Source organism: Gopherus flavomarginatus, chromosome 2, assembly GCF_025201925.1.
Source record: "Gopherus flavomarginatus isolate rGopFla2 chromosome 2, rGopFla2.mat.asm, whole genome shotgun sequence".
In the NCBI taxonomy this organism is placed as follows: Eukaryota; Metazoa; Chordata; order Testudines; family Testudinidae; genus Gopherus; species Gopherus flavomarginatus.
Genome location: NC_066618.1, coordinates 66,957,531 through 66,974,082, shown reverse-complemented (window position 1 = coordinate 66,974,082; position 16,552 = coordinate 66,957,531). Strand labels below are relative to the sequence as shown.

Genomic DNA, 16,552 nt, shown 5'->3' with positions numbered 1-16,552 from the left:
GTACATTTCTTAGCTGAACTTCATCTGCTAGTTTTCAATGTAATCTTGCAATTTTCTTTGAAAGAATAAGTGCACATTTTCAGTGTGTTTAATTTCATGTTTTTTTACTAAATGTTGCTACTGGTTACATTAGATAAATTGTGTTCAGAATATCCTGCCTACCAAATAGCTATCTTTTAAACCACTCTTTGTGCTCAGATAAAGTATTCTAGATCAGTGCTAGGGGAAAAAACCTTAACATAAAATTACAGCTCAAACCAAATAAGTAATAGACAGATTTTAAAAAATTGCAGTTAGAGAGCATGCATAAGGTAATTCAGACTTGTTAAATTAAGTCTCTGACGAGGAACTTATTTGGTATGAATTTAGAGTAATTTAGAATAATTCCTGTGAAGTCAAATAATCTGATGCAGTTTGAACTCTGGTTGAGCCATATAATTTCAGATGGTCGTTGGGTTCAGATAAAGCATACAAAAATTGAGAATCTAATTTCAAGCAGGATGAGGAGTTCACTGGAGAGAGAGAGAGATATCTGTCCAGAGCAGTTTACATCCATTCCCTTAAGATTTAACCTGGTGGGATGTTTTCGAAGCTCAGTCTTTCATGGCTATAATCTGGATAATGAAAAAGATGGAGACTATGGGAGCAAGAAGTAAGCTAATTTGGAAGACAGAAAACTCAGTAGAGTTTGGGCATACTATAAAAATCTACTAGATGTGAGAGGCTGACCACTACTAGGCTAGTACTTTTATTTTAGCTTTCCCTTAAACTACCCACAGATTGAATCTCTAATAGAATATGGCAATTTGCACATGCAAGTTGGTGATGCCAGTTGTTGATGGCTGGATAGGAATTACTGATTGTCCCAAGATGATCTTGGTACAGTTCTTCCTGCTCAGGTCTTGGACCCCTGGAACATTCTTCCCATGGGATCTGTTGTAGTGCATCATTGGCTTCTTGCAAGGCAGAAATGAAGACATTTTAAAATTATTCCTGTGTTTTGTTATCCTGTTTTGTATTGTAGGTGTACCGGGAGTGGGTTTTTTTTTTTTTTTTCACGTGGGATTTATTTCAGTGGATTGTTTTATCTGGCAAACTTTTGTAAATTTACAAAATGTTTCAAAAATTAAAATGTCTAATTATTGTTCCCTGTGGTACATCGCCTCAGAAGCTGGAGATATTTCTGAGTCCTGGCTGGGGGTAAGTTGAGTCAAACTTGCATCTTTTTAAGGCCATATTTTTTCCCTTGTAAAATCTTTTTCACGTGACTGTCTTATTACTCAAAAGAATGAATTCGGCTTCTGTTGACTGGCCATAAAGTGTGGTTGTATTATATTCGTCTGTTTGTTAATTCTTCTATCTCAAATGTTAATGAATTAGACTGATAATACCCTAGTGAGATAGGTATCATCTGCATTTGCATGGGAAAACGAAGGTTCAAAGAAGTTAAACGATCTTGGGCAATGTCACACAGAGAGTCCCAGGAGAACTCTGAATGTTTTCCTGATCTACATAAGACCTGCCTGGTCAAAATCAGACCACTGCCTTAGCATTCTTGTTCTGATGTAGAACAAGATACAGTTTTGTGAAGTTTGATCCTAGATCTCCTGCTTAGTATTGTGAATAGTACTTGCATGACAGTTCTATTTTTAACATCTAGTCACGTAGTATTTGAGACACACATGAAATATCATTATTATCTAGCCATCAGCAAAACAAATAAGACTTCTGTATTACATCTGGAATGAATCAGGCTGTGTTCCAAAATCCTAAGGAAAAGCTAAGATAGTCTCATTTGGCTGTTTTGTACTGTAGCTCTGTTGAAGCCCTTTTCCCTTCCTCTGTTGATTGATGGTGAAGAATTGTATTCCTGTGTAGCTTTGCACAGGAATACAAATGTTCTGCTCTGTTTTTGCAGTTAATCACAGATTAGTTGTTAATTTGCATTAATTTGTCAGGTACTAGAAGTCAAAAATCATCTTTCAGGCCTATTTATTTCATTGCTTGTTATAATCCTCAACAAAAGGAGGCATGGAGTGGAGAGGGGACCATTTAACATAATGAGGGAGAAGAATGATAGTCTTTCGGAGACCCATTTTTTAATAAAACTAAAATGATCTTTTTGGACCCATTTTGTAATGGGTGGGGTCCCATCATGGTTCCATGTTTACTTATTGAGCATTCTGCAGCTGATTATTGTTAGGCCTTGCTTTGTGAATGGAAAATCTGAAGATGCTTCCTCTTCCTTGCATTAATTATTTTACCAAAAAAACAGTTAACTCCTGTGACACCATGGGGATATGTCTGGGTCAAACTATGAACTCCATATTGTTTGGATGAACCCTTGCCCCCCCCCCAAGGGGTTCTGCTTTGTACTGTAACCTCCTTTATGGATTAGAGCACCCATTTTGTAACAGCTTAATACCTAAGTGGAAAGACTGTCTGAGAACCGATGAGAGAGCCACCATATAGATGTTAATGACTCTCTCCAATTGGAATAATGCATTTTCTACTGGTAGGGCCATTGACTTTGAATGATTCTACACAGAAACTGAAGGGGGGGGGCGTGTGGCTGGAGCCCATAGCTCCCCCATCTGAAGCACATGAGCAAAATGGTGAAAGAGACTGTTTTAAAAGGTGGTTGGTTCTCTAAACAAGGGGGCTAACCACCACCACAGGCAAGAAGCTAGAACTAAGGAATGCAGGAAGGGCTGCCTGGCCTAAAGACACTGACCAAACCCAGGACTAACAGTAGGGTTGAGATCAGATGGAACATGGAAGTGGAGCAAAGGCTGCCTTTGGGATTTTGTTTTACCAAGATTTGTAACTCTGTAGTGTACTTAAAGATGAATAAATTATAGGACCATAAGGGACCATTATGGTCATCTAGTCTGGCCATAGGACTTCCCTGAACTAGTGCCTATTTGATCTAGAGGGTATCTTATTTTTTAAAAAACACTTTTTTTTTTTAAATTTCCAGGGTTGCAGAATCCACCACAACATTTGGTAGGTTATTCAAGTGATAAATTACCCTCATTGTTAAACCCTTGTGCCTTATTTTGAGTCTGAATTTGTCTAGCTTCAACTTCCAGCCATTGGATCTTGTTATACCTTTGCCTGCTAGATTGCAGAGCCCTCTATTACAGGGGTGGGCAAACTACGGCCCGCGGGCTGGATCTGGCCCCTTTGGATCTGGCCCACGGGATTGCTCTCCGTGCTGCTCTCAGAAGCAGCCGGCACCCATGTCCCTGCGGCCTCAGGCAGGGGGGCACAGCGCTCCATGCATTGGCTTTGCCACCAGGCACCGCCCCCCCCACACCTCCCATTGGCCGGGAACGGGGAACTGTGGCCAATGGGAGCTTTGGGGGAGGCAAGGGCAGTGCTCGTGAAGCCCTCTGCCCCTCCCCCAGGGGCCGCAGTGCTTCCTGGAGAGGCGTGGGGCTGGGGACAGGGCAGGCATGCGGGGAGCCTGCCCTGGCCCTGGTGCGTGCCACTGCCACCCCAGAGCTGCTTTAGGTAAGCGGCGCTGGGCCAGAGCCCGAACCCCTCCTGCACCTTGCCCCCCTCTCTGCCCTAAGCCCCTGCCTGCACCCTGTACCTCTGTGCACCCCAACCCCCTGCCCTGAGTTCCCTGCTGCACCCCGCACCCCTGCTGCACCCCAGCCCCCTGCCCTGAGCCCCCTTATACACTCTGCACCCTCCTCTGCCCCAATCCCTTGCCCTGAGCCCCTTCCTGCACACTGCACCTCCTCCCACACCCCACACTCCCTCCCACACACGAGCTCCCTGCCCCATACAATTTCCCCACACAGATGTGGCCCTCAGCCCAAAAAGTTTGCCCACCCCTGCTCTATTACCATATTTCTGTTCCCATGTAGTCAATTGGTCACCCCTTAATCTTCTCTTTTATAAGCTAAATAGATTGAGCTCCTTGAGTCCATCTCTATAAGACATATTTTCTAATCCTCTTATTCTTAATTCCAAAAGGATCTTGATAAATAGGAGAGGATTCAGAGAAGAGCCATAAGAATGATTATGGTGTCTGTCCTATCTAAGCCTATGATCCTTGTTTTCCTGCCACATTGTTCCTGAAGTGTTGACCTATAAACTAGAGCTTTGATGGCCACATAGGCACATTTCTCCAGAGTCCAAGCAACTGGGGGCTCAAGACGGCTGAGACGCTGGTTCCAAGGTCTAAAGTGGCTGGACTTCAGGGTCCTGTCAAACATGGAGTCTGCACCTGGGTGTGTGCCTGAGAGATATAGACCTAGGAACAATGACCAGTCACTAGCTGAACGTAGTGGGGTTTAGAAGTATGTGGGATCTCACAGCTGGGTCCACTCACGATAGACTGGTGTCTCACAAGAGACAACCCACATTTAATTTTTCTTATGTACTGTCAGGGAGAAAGAACATACTTTCAAGATTGCCTTCTTCACTCCCTCCTATGCCCTACCTTCCCCCATCTATTATTACACTCCTTCCAAAGCTGGTCATTCTTAATATGTTGGCTACAGAGGGGCAGGAAAGGTTGAGTGAAAGGAGGTGCTCTCGCCCCTGTCAGTAGTGGGAATGAAGAACTAGCTCAAGACTGTTTACACTGCTTCTACTATTTGATTAGTTTTGGACACTAATAGGGCATTCTGTCTCCCAAGGTTAGTTGTGGTCTGGGTCCAGCCAGGCCTATTCCAAGGTTCTCTCCCCTCAGGAACAGACATTCTGGGACTTGTGCATCTCTGAAAGGATCATGTAACCAAGTCGGAAGTGACACCAGGTAGGAAATCAGAGGGGAGAGAGGTAGGCGATAATCCTGTGTGACAGGACCCCAGTGTAGAAGACAAGCCTGTCGCAGTAGTTAGTAGTATAGCCAGCGTGGAGCAGGAAGTGCTGGGCATATCTCTGTGGTTGGCTAGAGTGAGAGTCTAGGAGAGCTGACAAGCATTTAGCTGGGAGGAGCTCCAGGTACTATTGCCAATTCCAAAGGTTCAAAAATGATGAGTCAGACCCCATAAAATCATGAGACTATTTTTAAAAAAAGATTATATTGTGGTTTTCACCTGTCTTTTTTATTTTTGAACTCCCCTTACCGTGTGTGTGTGACAATTAGTGTTGTCAACGCTCACACATGTATCAATGCAGTTAATTCTGTCCAGTCTCCCATCAGTTCTGACCTCCCAGCCTCACCTCTATTCCTTCTGCAGCTGCAGGACATCTTCTCCCCCTTCTTGTGCCTTCCCTGGCCAGGTGTTGCAGGGATGGGGGAGGAGAGGGAGAGAAATGAAGGGAGTAGAGCTGCCTGGGGCTGCTTTAAGGTTCCGCTCCCTGTTTCCCCTCCACTCATGTGACAATGATGTCTGCTCCTGAGGAGAAAGGAGTGAGATTTGCCTGCTTCTTTCAGCAGCCTTGATTAGCTGCTCTTCCCCAGCAGGCAGGGTAGTGGGGAAGGCAGCCAGTCAGAGGAGGCTTTCCCCGAGGTAAAGCTGAAATTTGTGAGAGAGCGGATGCTTCTTGCATCTGGCCCCATCGCTGGCCAAAATCCCGTGATTCCTGAAGAAATCATGAGAGTTGGCAACATTGCAAAGAGGCCAAGCAGGAAGCCTGGGTTGGAGCTCCATTAAGGGAGCTGGAGAAACAGCCAGGAGGGACAGAGCGAGCTTTGTGGCCTGCATCATCAGGACAAAGGAACTGATGGGACATTGGGCACTGCCAAGGAACAATTGAACCTAGGCATGGCTATTGATAGTTATGGAGAGAAAGGTACTACAGGCACCCTGCATCAGTGCAGTAACTAATGAACTATATTGAGCCTCATGGGAAAGGGAAGGTTTTTTCTCCCTGGAGAATGGGGAAGACAGACCTCCAGGAGTGGTCTGAGACCCAGCAAAAGAAGCTGAGTGGAAGTGTTACCCTGGATTTGAGAGGTGCATGTACCCCAGAATGTGATCAAGCCAATTGCAACCATATTATGTGCATTTAGCCACCATGAATTAATGAAATAGAACACCGCATAGTTAAGGGTTAATTTGGAGACGGGCTTTTAGAAACAAGATCATATCTGGCTGGCTGTTTCAGCTATCAGAATGGGAGGAGGGGACAGACAAGTAAACAACTGGGGGCTTGTCTACATCACAAAGTTGCAGCGCTGGTGAGGGGGTTACAGCGCTGCAACTTAGGAGGTGTACACATCTGCAGGGCATCACCAGCGCTGCAACTCCCTGTTTGCAGCGCTGGCCGTACTCCCGTTTTGTCTCGGGTGTAGAGGATCCAGCGCTGGTGATCCAGCGCTAGTAATCAAGTGTAGACACTTATCAGCGCTTTTCTTGACCTCCGTGGAATAAGCAGGTATCCCAGCATACCTGAGGAAGCCTCTGGTAATCAAGCAGGTCTCCTTCCCCGGTTTGCTCTCGCGTTCCCCGAACAAGCAGGTCTCCTTCCCTGCGGTTTGCTCTCGTGTTCCCCGAACCCCCGAGCAGGCAGGTCTCCTTCCCTGCGGTTTGCTCTCGCATTCCCCGAACCCCCGAGCAAGCAGGTCTCCTTCCCTGCGGTTTGCAGGGGGGTTCGGGGAACGCAAGAGCAAACCGCGGCGAAGCTGGTCTCCTTCCCCGGTTTGCTCTCGCGTTCCCCGAACCCCCGTGCAAGCAGGTCTCCTTCCCTGCGGTTTGCTCTCGCGTTCCCCGAACCCCCGTGCAAGCAGGTCTCCTTCCCTGCGGTTTGCAGGGGGGTTCGGGGAACGCGAGAGCAAACTGCGGCGAAGCTGGTCTCCTTCCCCGGTTTGCTCTCGCGTTCCCCGAACCCCCGTGCAAGCAGGTCTCCTTCCCTGCGGTTTGCAGGGGGGTTCGGGGAACGCAAGAGCAAACCGCGGCGAAGCTGGTCTCCTTCCCCGGTTTGCTCTCGCGTTCCCCAAACCCCCGTGCAAGCAGGTCTCCTTCCCTGCGGTTTGCTCTCGCGTTCCTCGAACCCCGAGCAAGCAGGTCTCCTTCCCTGCGGTTTGCAGGGGGGTTCGGGGAACGCGAGAGCAAACCACAGGGAAGCTGGTCTCCTTCCCCGGTTTGCTCTCGCGTTCCCCGAACCCCCCTTGAAGCCGCCCAACAGCACTGCAGTGTGGCCACATCTAACACCACTTGCAGCGCTGGTTGCTGTAAGTGTGGCCACTCTGCAGCACTGGCCCTATACAGCTGTACTAATACAGCTGTAACAACCAGCGCTGCAAAATTGTAGATGTAGACAAACGCTGAGACTGAAAACCTTAGTGGTTGGAAAACCTTGAATCTAGACAGCTCTGATATTAAAAGTTTATTGAAAGTTAGAAAAGTGATGATCAGTAGGGGGTTATTATGGCCTATGTGTTTTGTAGAAGTTAATTATAAAAGATTAGTTAATGGGGTATACTTTGGAGCAGTCCTCTGAAGCCAACTTGAGAGAGGTTTTTCCTGACACATTTTCTCACCGATGAGTGAGCAACTGGCCACTGTTAATTACTCAGTACCGTTCCAGATGTTAGGTAAATATCTGGGATGTTCTAAACTTGTTGCTTATATCTGTGTGCGCTTAAATCTAATAAACTGCAGTGTTAGATAAGAGCACGCTTATTTGCATTAATCTTATCAGATGGACTTGCTGTGTTCCTATTGATTTATTCCTGACACCGCCTGGAGTGAAATACTTAAGTTACCCCTTCTGTGGGTTCTGAAAACCCCAGATAACAGAAGTACTGTGTGTGTTTCATTTGGATGAGGTGGACTTTTGTGTTAGACTGCAGAGTCAAAGTCCCACAGCAGCTTACAAGCTGAGGGAAAATTCAGCTGATGTGCCCGATGCCAGATCAGTTAAACCACTTTTACAGCCACTAATTGAAGCTTTTTCCTTCTTTTATTGCCATTCTTTCTGTATAAACTTCAAAATGTTAAAGATGTTTCACAGCAACCTTGCTCATTACTTTTAAAGAGACAATAACCCCCTGATGTGCAACAGACTGGGACTGTACGTTTCCTGGGACTGTACATTTACCTTTAAACTAGTCACTCTGTTCTTGAATTCTGTTTTGTATTCCTGTCATTGGGCAACAATTTGGAGACAGGTTCTTTCTTCCAGTTAGTTAAGCCGTTATGACATCCCACTCCGCACATTTGGTGCACTTGTGCATCTTATTTTAACTATCAATACATTAGCTAAAACCTTAAAACCGTACTTAGAAAAGGATAGGCACAAATTTTACTGCTCCAAAGTATATAAAAATATTGTGGGTTGTTTTTTTTTTGTTTTTTTTTTTTGTTTTGAAATTCTGTGAGAACACAGCCTATTTTTTGATTAAAAACTCTTAACTGTGAAGTTCTGTTTTGTGTGGGAGTTCCCTCCATTTAAAAGAGTCTTGTATGAAAACCTCTTTCTTCCTCTTTGAAAATATTATTCCAGGTCAAGAGAGGATATTGTGAATGGAGCTGTAAATACTTAAATCAACTTGTGTTTAAAATAAAAGATGGGTTTTTTTTTTAATGTACATTAGAGAAAACAATCACACTGCAGCACTCTTGCATAGCTTTCATGAGACTGGTATTACTCAATATTACTTTTAATAGTTAGGACACTGCCTTTGTATCAGTTTGTGCATCCAAATATAAGCAGAAAGTGAGCTTTGATTGTACTATTTTCACTGATTGATTGATCATGTTTATTACAGTAGTGCCTAAGGGCCAACCAAGAACAGGGCCCATTGTGCTAGGCACTGCGCAAACACAGAGTAGTCCCTGCCCCAAACAGCTGATAATCTAAATGGACAAGACAGCCGCAGGGTGGGGAACTAGGTATAACACACAAGCAGAATGAACTACGTGATGGTGGCAAATGGCATGTTAATACCATGATTTTATTTTTATTGATGCATTTACTTAGGAGAGGCTAAGTTAAATGGAAAGAAAAGGGAAGGGAGAGGGAACAGTGAAGGTGAGGGTCTGGGAGACAGAGCAGGGGAGAAGAGGGTAAGGAGTAGGTATGGAATAAAGCTGCAATTGAGGGACTATGAAGAGCGAGTTGTGGGTTGTGAGGATCGGAGCAAAAAGCCAACCAGCAGGGCAAAGAAAGTCCAGTCAAAACTGTAGAAATATCTCTTTTCCTCAAAGGAGAAAAATGGTTGGAGGAATTATTTGTTTTGCTTCTTTCTGTTTTTCTTGAACTAGCTTATTTGTTAACATAAGGAGCATGAGATGCCCTGTGGCTTGTTGTATAGAGCCCTGGACTGGGTGCCAAGACACTTGCATTCTGTTCCTCTCTCTTGCCTAAGATTGCTCAGCTGGTCTGTGTTGGTTTTCCCTCCTACCCTTCCCTGTGCCTCTGTTTTCCCTCCCACCCTTTGGCTGTCTCGTCTATTCAGATTGTAAGTTTTTTGTGGCAGGGAATGACATTTACTAGCACTACCGTGATACAAATAACAAATGTCCCTCCATTCCTGTGATTCTTCAGCCTGTTCATTCAGACAATAGAGGACTTTTACTCTCTTCATAGATTTTTGTTTTCCGTTAGTCTTCAAATGCCTCTGAGGAACTGGTAATGTGTGGTGCGTATCTGTATCAGAATTTACATTCACAGGCAGCTGAATTTCTTCTTGTCCAGAGAAGAAATAGGAGTGTACTCTGCCTAGTTACTCACATGAAGGGGCATTGGCAGCAGATAATGTGGAGACAGTTGGATTTAGGGCTTCAGAAGCATGGGCATGATTATACCAAATTCTCTAGAGTAGACTGATCTTGGCTCTCTTTCACCAAATCAGTGGAGAGCAGCAGGAGTATTGGGAAAGTGACCTTTGTTTTCCTAGAGCAGGAGTGGGTAAACTACAGCTTGGGGCCACATTGGCCCTCCAGATGTTTTAATCTGACCCTCGAGCTCCTGCTGGGGAGTGGGGTCCGGGGAGTGCCCTGCTCTGGCGCTCCACCAGGGAGCAGGGTCAGGGGCTTGCGCCACTCTGTGTGGCTCCCGGAAGCAGCAGCATGTCCACCCTCTGGCTCCTACATGTAGGGTCAGCCAGGGGGCTTCACACACTGCCCCCGTCCCAAGCACCTGTGGACAGGGCAGCATGCAGAGCCGCCTGGCTGCGCCTCCACAAAGAAGCCGGAAGGGGGAAAGTGTTGCTGCTTCTGGGAGCTGCTTGAGGTGAGCGCCGCCCAGAGCCTGCACCCTTGACTCTCTCCCACGCCCCAACCCCCTGCCCCAGCCCTGATCCCCCTCCTGCCTTCTGAACCCCTCGGTCCCAGCCTTGAGCCCCCTTCCGCATCTCGAACTCCTCATTTCTGGCCCCACCCAGAGCCCACACCCCCAGCCAGAGCCCGCACCCAAACCTCCAATTTCTTGAGCATTCATAGCCAGCCATACAGTTTCCATACCCAGATGTGGCCCTCGGGCCAAAACGTTTTCCCACCTCTATTCTAGAGGAAGCATAAGCAGAGCTTGTAGCCCATGGCTTCTCTCAGGAGACACTGCATCCAGTCTTCTTTAGATGGAGCTACTATAGGGTGGGTGCATAACTAGTTGGAAAATCGTTCCCAGAGATTAGTAATCAGTGGTTCACAGTCATGCTGGAAGGGCATAACAAGTGGGGGTCCTGCAGGGAGCGGTCTTGGATCCGGTTCTGTTCAATATCTTCATCAATGATTTAGATAATGGCATAAGAGTACACTTACATTGTTTGCAGATGATACCAAGCTGGGAGGGATTGCAAGTGCTTTGGAGGATAGGATTAAAATTCAAAATGATCTGGACAAACTGGAGAAATCGTCTAAAGTAAATAGGATGAAATTCAATAATGGCAAATGCAAAGTACTCCACTTAAGAAGGAACAATCAGTTGCACACATACAAAATGGGAAATGACTGCCCAGGAAGGAATACTGCAGAAAGGGATCTGGGTGTCATAGTGGATCACAAGCTAAATATGAGTCAACAGTGTTACGCTGTTGCAAAAAAAAGCAAACCACCTGGAGGCTTGATTGAAGGGGGAAGCCTTATTCAGAGCTACTTTTTATCCATTATGCTCATCTCACTAGAAGAAGGTGCAAAATGGTTTTCCCATCCCACAAAAATTTTAGACCTTGAAAAATTTTCCCATCCTGAATTGGGATGAAAAGTTGAAATCTCAGATTTTCAGTTCATGAAAATCTAAAACAACAATTTTGGTTTTGCCAGTCAAAAGATTTCATTTCAATAATTAAAAAATATTTTATTTAGATTTTGACCATTTAATTTTTTTTAAATTGTAATAGTATTACCTAAAAATTTGAAGTTGTTTTGAACTAGAAAAATGAATTTTTTCATTTAAAAAATGTGAAATGAGATGTTTCAAAAACTTCTAAATGTTGTCAACGTTTTTGAGTTGAGAAATTCATCAAAACCAACCCTTTCTCATTAAAAGTTTCAACAAAAAAATGTCAAAAATCTCCTACCAACTACTACTTCTACAGAAGGAAGCAGTAGTCTAAAAGTAACCACAAAGTATTGCAAGTGACTAAGTGTATTCACTATGTATAGTAGTTTTCCATCGCAACTTGTTAAAAGTGGGCTACGATGACTCATGTTCCTGGATTTTACAACCCAGTATATTGGAATCTGCTTCTTCTGCAGTGCAACTATCAAAAATATAAGGTGAATGAAAAGTCCAATCAATGTAGGGTGACCAGACAGCAAATGTGAAAAATCAGGACGGGGTATGTGTGGGTGTAATAGGAGCCTATATAAGAAAAAGACTCCAAAATCGGGACTGTCCCTATAAAATCGGGACATCTGATCACCCTAAATTAATGGGACTCGCTTTGTCTTAGCATTTGTTTGTTCATGATAAGTCAAAATCTGAGTTATAAAAACTCATTTATCTAAATGCAGTTTGCTGTTACTTCTTGAAAGCTAATTTAGAGTAACTTGTGTCCTTGCTGTCTTCTTCGGCTTTAACTTAATTCTGTAAGGAAGGATTTTTGGAACATTTTCTTATACAATTTGACAAAATTCAACATTGTATGAAGGCAAACAACCATAATGCACCAAATTGCACAAAGCAGAAACTACTACATGTTACGATAGCTGTAAGTTAGGACTCTCCAGTAGTCGAATGAATAAGTATGCAGCACTTCCTTGCAGATGTTTCACTAACTTGACATCTATTGACATCTCTTCACCATTTTGGTTGGTGAATATGAATATGTTCAAAATGGAGATAGATAGCAGCCAACTGGGATCATTCCACAGCCTGAAACAGCTTAGGCTGCTGTTGAATCATTTCCCTAAACAGGAAACCACAAAATATTAGAGAGTAAGGTCACTAGATCATTGGGAAAGGAGCACAAGTTTGTCTGCAAAGTATTATGATGTCTTGTAAATAAGACAAGCTATGGCAATGGAACTAGTTTAAAAAAATAAAGAAAATAAGACTGACTTGCAAAGCACAACTTTCTCTGCATTCAACAGTGAGCCTGAAACAACTTCCAGCTGTTTCGATAACTTTGTAATTGAGAGTATTCAGGAAGATGTGACTTGTATTCATGGTTTGGCCAATTACCTGCCTCCGCCTCAAGAAGGGTTGCCAACTTTGGTTGGACAAATTCCTGGAGATTTCATCACATGCTATAATCTTTAATTCCTGGAGACACCGGACAATCCTGGAGGGTTGGCAGCCCTATCCCCAAGGCTAAAAATCAGAAGGGAATATAATGTTTTTCTATTGCCGAATTGAGACAAAATCATGCCTTTCAGTTTTGATGACTAAACTACTATTTACTCCAGTGGTTAAGAAGTTTTAAAATTTCATTGCATATGTTTAAAGAAGAGAAAGCTGTATATTGTTGGAAGGTACAGATTACATTTTCTGCAATTTTACAGTCTAAAATTTAGTCTCTCATTTTATTCAAGAGAAAAACATCACAGTGATTTTACATCACCTTCATTTTTTAAGTAAGTGAAAAATGTATACTGGCAAGGGCCCTCTCCCCTCCTCTAATCTCTGTCCTACACTTTATGGAGAGCACTGTACAAAGTTAATACAGCCTTAATTGATAATCCCAGCCTCCTGTGTATGGACGGCGAGTGGACCTCCCCTTCGGGGAGGCTAGCCCCTGGCCCCGCCCTTCTGCACAAGGCCTCATCCCCTGCAGCCAGAGCCCTGAGGCCACTGCAGCTGGAGAAGCCCAGCCAACTGGAACCCTGAGACGCCTTTCCCCTCTCCACGTCCCCCCCTGCACTGCCAGAGGAGCCCTGGGCTGGCCTCAGTCCTGAGCCAGCCCCATCTGGCTGGCCGACCTGAGCCCTGGCCCGAGCACCAGCTCTGAGCAGCTCCGGCTCTAGCTGGCCCGTGGCAGTGGCTCCTATTATACCTGCCACCCATGCTCTTGTGGATCCCCAAGGTGTACAACATCAAGCATTCAAAATATCATGATTGGTTTAAAAATCATGAGACTTTCTAAAACAAAATAAATTCATCGCTCTTTTTATTTGCCTCTTGTGTCTGAGCCTTTAAAATTCATTTTCAAGCTTTTCTTTGCAAACATGAGGCTAGGAACTTTTTAAAATGGATGCTGTGATTCTCATGATTCCAGGAGCTGGTGCTTTAAGAAAAAAATCTGAATATTGTGACACTGGATCCTCCAGTAGTTTGGGAGCCAAACCATTCACTTTTCTGCTTGGGTGAGGACAAATGCTGCATTTCCTCTCTACTGCACCCACCAATGGAACAACTTTGGGGAAAACTTTGTGAGGGGATCCAAACAGTTTTCTGTTCCTCTAAAAAGAGGATCACAGGCCTTTGATTAGATATTTCTTCCTTGATTCTGTGGCCACAGAGTAAGTTTCTACTGCAAAAGTCTGGAATAAATCTCACTTGCTTCAGCTAGCCAAACTCCTAGATGTATTTAACATTAAGTACCTGGCATCAGTCAGAGTGCAATCTGAACATGTCTTCAATCAGACTTTATTTCTGTAAACTGTGGAAGACTATCTTGACTGCCTCACAGCTGACTTTCACATGGAGGAATTTAATGGACTCTCAACAGTCTCTACAGATTCAAACTCGCTAGATGCTATATGCTCTAAATTGCTAGTGATGCAGGAAAAATAGTAAGGCTGAGATGAGGAAAGGCCATAGTGTTGGATCTGGCATATCTCTACCACCATTAAAATGTCTTCTGAATTTCTCATTTGGGAAGCTGATGGAGTTTCCATGGCTCAATACCTAACTATGTAGCCTAGTACTTGTTTGTGTAATCGGGCCCAATTTACTGGGACTAATAATCATGGTAACCAATTCCGAGAAACATAAGGAAAGAGCAAAAGGAGAAATTATAATAACGTTTTAGAGGAGTGAAATTGTGGTAAAAAGCAAGCATTTAAAAAGCAAGCTATAATCTCCTATGAATTAAGTGTCATTAGTTATAGAGAAAAGTTTTTCTCCTCTGTGGTTTTGCCTCAGCATCACTTCTATTGATTGCTCTTTAATCTGGTTTCCACCGTAACATTAGAAAGAGATTGTGTGTGTGTCTCTTGGGAAAAAAATCATAAGCAATCTTACTATATTAGGGGCTACACATAAAAGTAGCAATTAGTCTTCCCTTTCTCGCAGATTATTTCTTTATATAGAGTAACTTGGCATTTCTCAATGATTCTTCTAGTCATTTTAAGTAATGATTTGTAATCAGTCTAAAGACTTGGTATTTGTACTAGAAAAGTTCATTTTGCTGGGTTTTGTATGTAGATAAAGCTATATAAACTTTATTTCTCTCGTAGAAGTAGATTTGTCAGTAACAAGCAATGGGACAAGTTAATGCTAGTTTAGACTGTGTGTAACTTCTGTGTTAAAATACTCTTTGTGGCATTTCTATAGAAGATTTACCAGAGATGTTTAAAGCATAATCTTGCCTGTATAATACTGTTCTGTGTTCTAGCCTATACTTGGGAGCACAACACAGATATAATTGTTCCCATACTGTTGAATATAACAGCTGCAGAAGATTTTGCAGTGGCCATGAGGTCTTTGAGGCAAAGCTCCTTTATATAAATAATGCAATTATTTTATTGAACTAGTTGGATGAGCCTTATAAAAAAAAAGCTTTTAACTTCACCAAAATTTTTGGAAACAAGGAATAAATAGCACACAGGAAATGTGTTCATATTCTCGACGTACAAAGGTTTTTGTTAGTTTGAGCACTACCAGACTGCTCTTAGATACTGCTTGATACAAAATGTAAATACTGCTTAAATATGGGATTTATAAAGAAACCCTACTGTGGAGTGAGAAAACTTTTTTAAATGCAGATAATACACCTTTCCTAAAGTAATGTGCACATTTACTTTGAGGATCCAGCCAATTTTCTTTACTCTGGCAAGTGGGAAAGTAAAAAGCCTGGAACCTCTCTGTGACAGTTCAGAACCACTGTACCTTAATTCCCCTGCATGGTACAGCAAGGGTACCTATTTCCAGGCTTCCAGCTTCCTTGGCCACCACCTTTCTTTGATGGAGACACGCATCTCTTTCCCTTCTGACCCGGGTATCTCCAGGCTGACCAGTTCCTTGCCTTTACTGTACTATTGCCAACAAAAGACAGGGTGTCTAAGCAGGCTTCTCTTGTCTTCTCTTCAGAGAGTAATAACAGAAGAATTGCAACAGCTATAAGCTACCACACAGCTCTTTCTGTGCAAGCTTATTTATTCTTAGGGTAAAAGTGTTGTAGATAAAACATTAGACAATAAAAGAGCCTACGTGCATTCTCAGAAGCTTACTAGAGGTCACCTCAATTCCGACATGGGCTCTGGAAGGTGGTTAGTCCTTCAGACCCCACAAAGGAGGTCTCTTCTATGGTCATAAATTCATAACAGCCTCAGCATAGAACTAGCACACAGTCCTATGGGGTGTCAGTAGGCCAAGTCCTTCCAACCTTTCCCTCCATGGACCACAGGTCCTGTCCATTTGCTGAGACAGGAAGAAGGCCCTGAGTCAGCTTAAACTCAAGGTATTTATTCAAAAGTCCTTTCTTGTCTGTTGGTCCCCGGAGAATCCAGATTAGGTCATTGAACTGTCCTCTGATAACCCGTGATCAGCAGACAAATGGTCCCCCATCTCAGAGCAAAGCTTCAAAAGTTGTTTATATTTGGAGATTTGCAGTCCAGTTCTCCCCAGTACTTCCTAGGAATTCCACTTTACGTATTTTCCCAAAAGATCAACCATTGTTCAGCGTAGTCTTTTGAAGTTCACATTATCTTCCAGAGATTGCATTAATCCTTCCTCCTCCCAAAGAAGTCCCACAATGGTACAAAAATATTTACATTTCAATACAATGGACCACAGAGGTATTAAATGTAATTAAATAAGGTTTAATTTAATTCCATAAGGTTTGCCTGGGATATTGTCACGTGTGTCAGCCTCCACACCAAAATAACTTTGCCCCAGCAAAGAGTCTCAGAAGACATCCACTGGCTTGAACACCTACCTATGTGTAGTCTGTTGCTTTGTGGTTAGTAGTGCTCCCATCATGATTCACTTTCTGCATATGCTCAGGCCCAGTGTCAAAGGGTTAATGGCATTTATTAAT

General features: G+C 43.6%; 1 protein-coding gene across 4 annotated transcripts in view; it reads left to right on the top strand.

Moving 5' to 3' along the window:
* The window catches only part of CPVL (carboxypeptidase vitellogenic like), a 105,678-nt gene that overhangs the window by 64,851 nt on the left and 24,275 nt on the right, over positions 1-16,552 (top strand). The window lies entirely within an intron of this gene.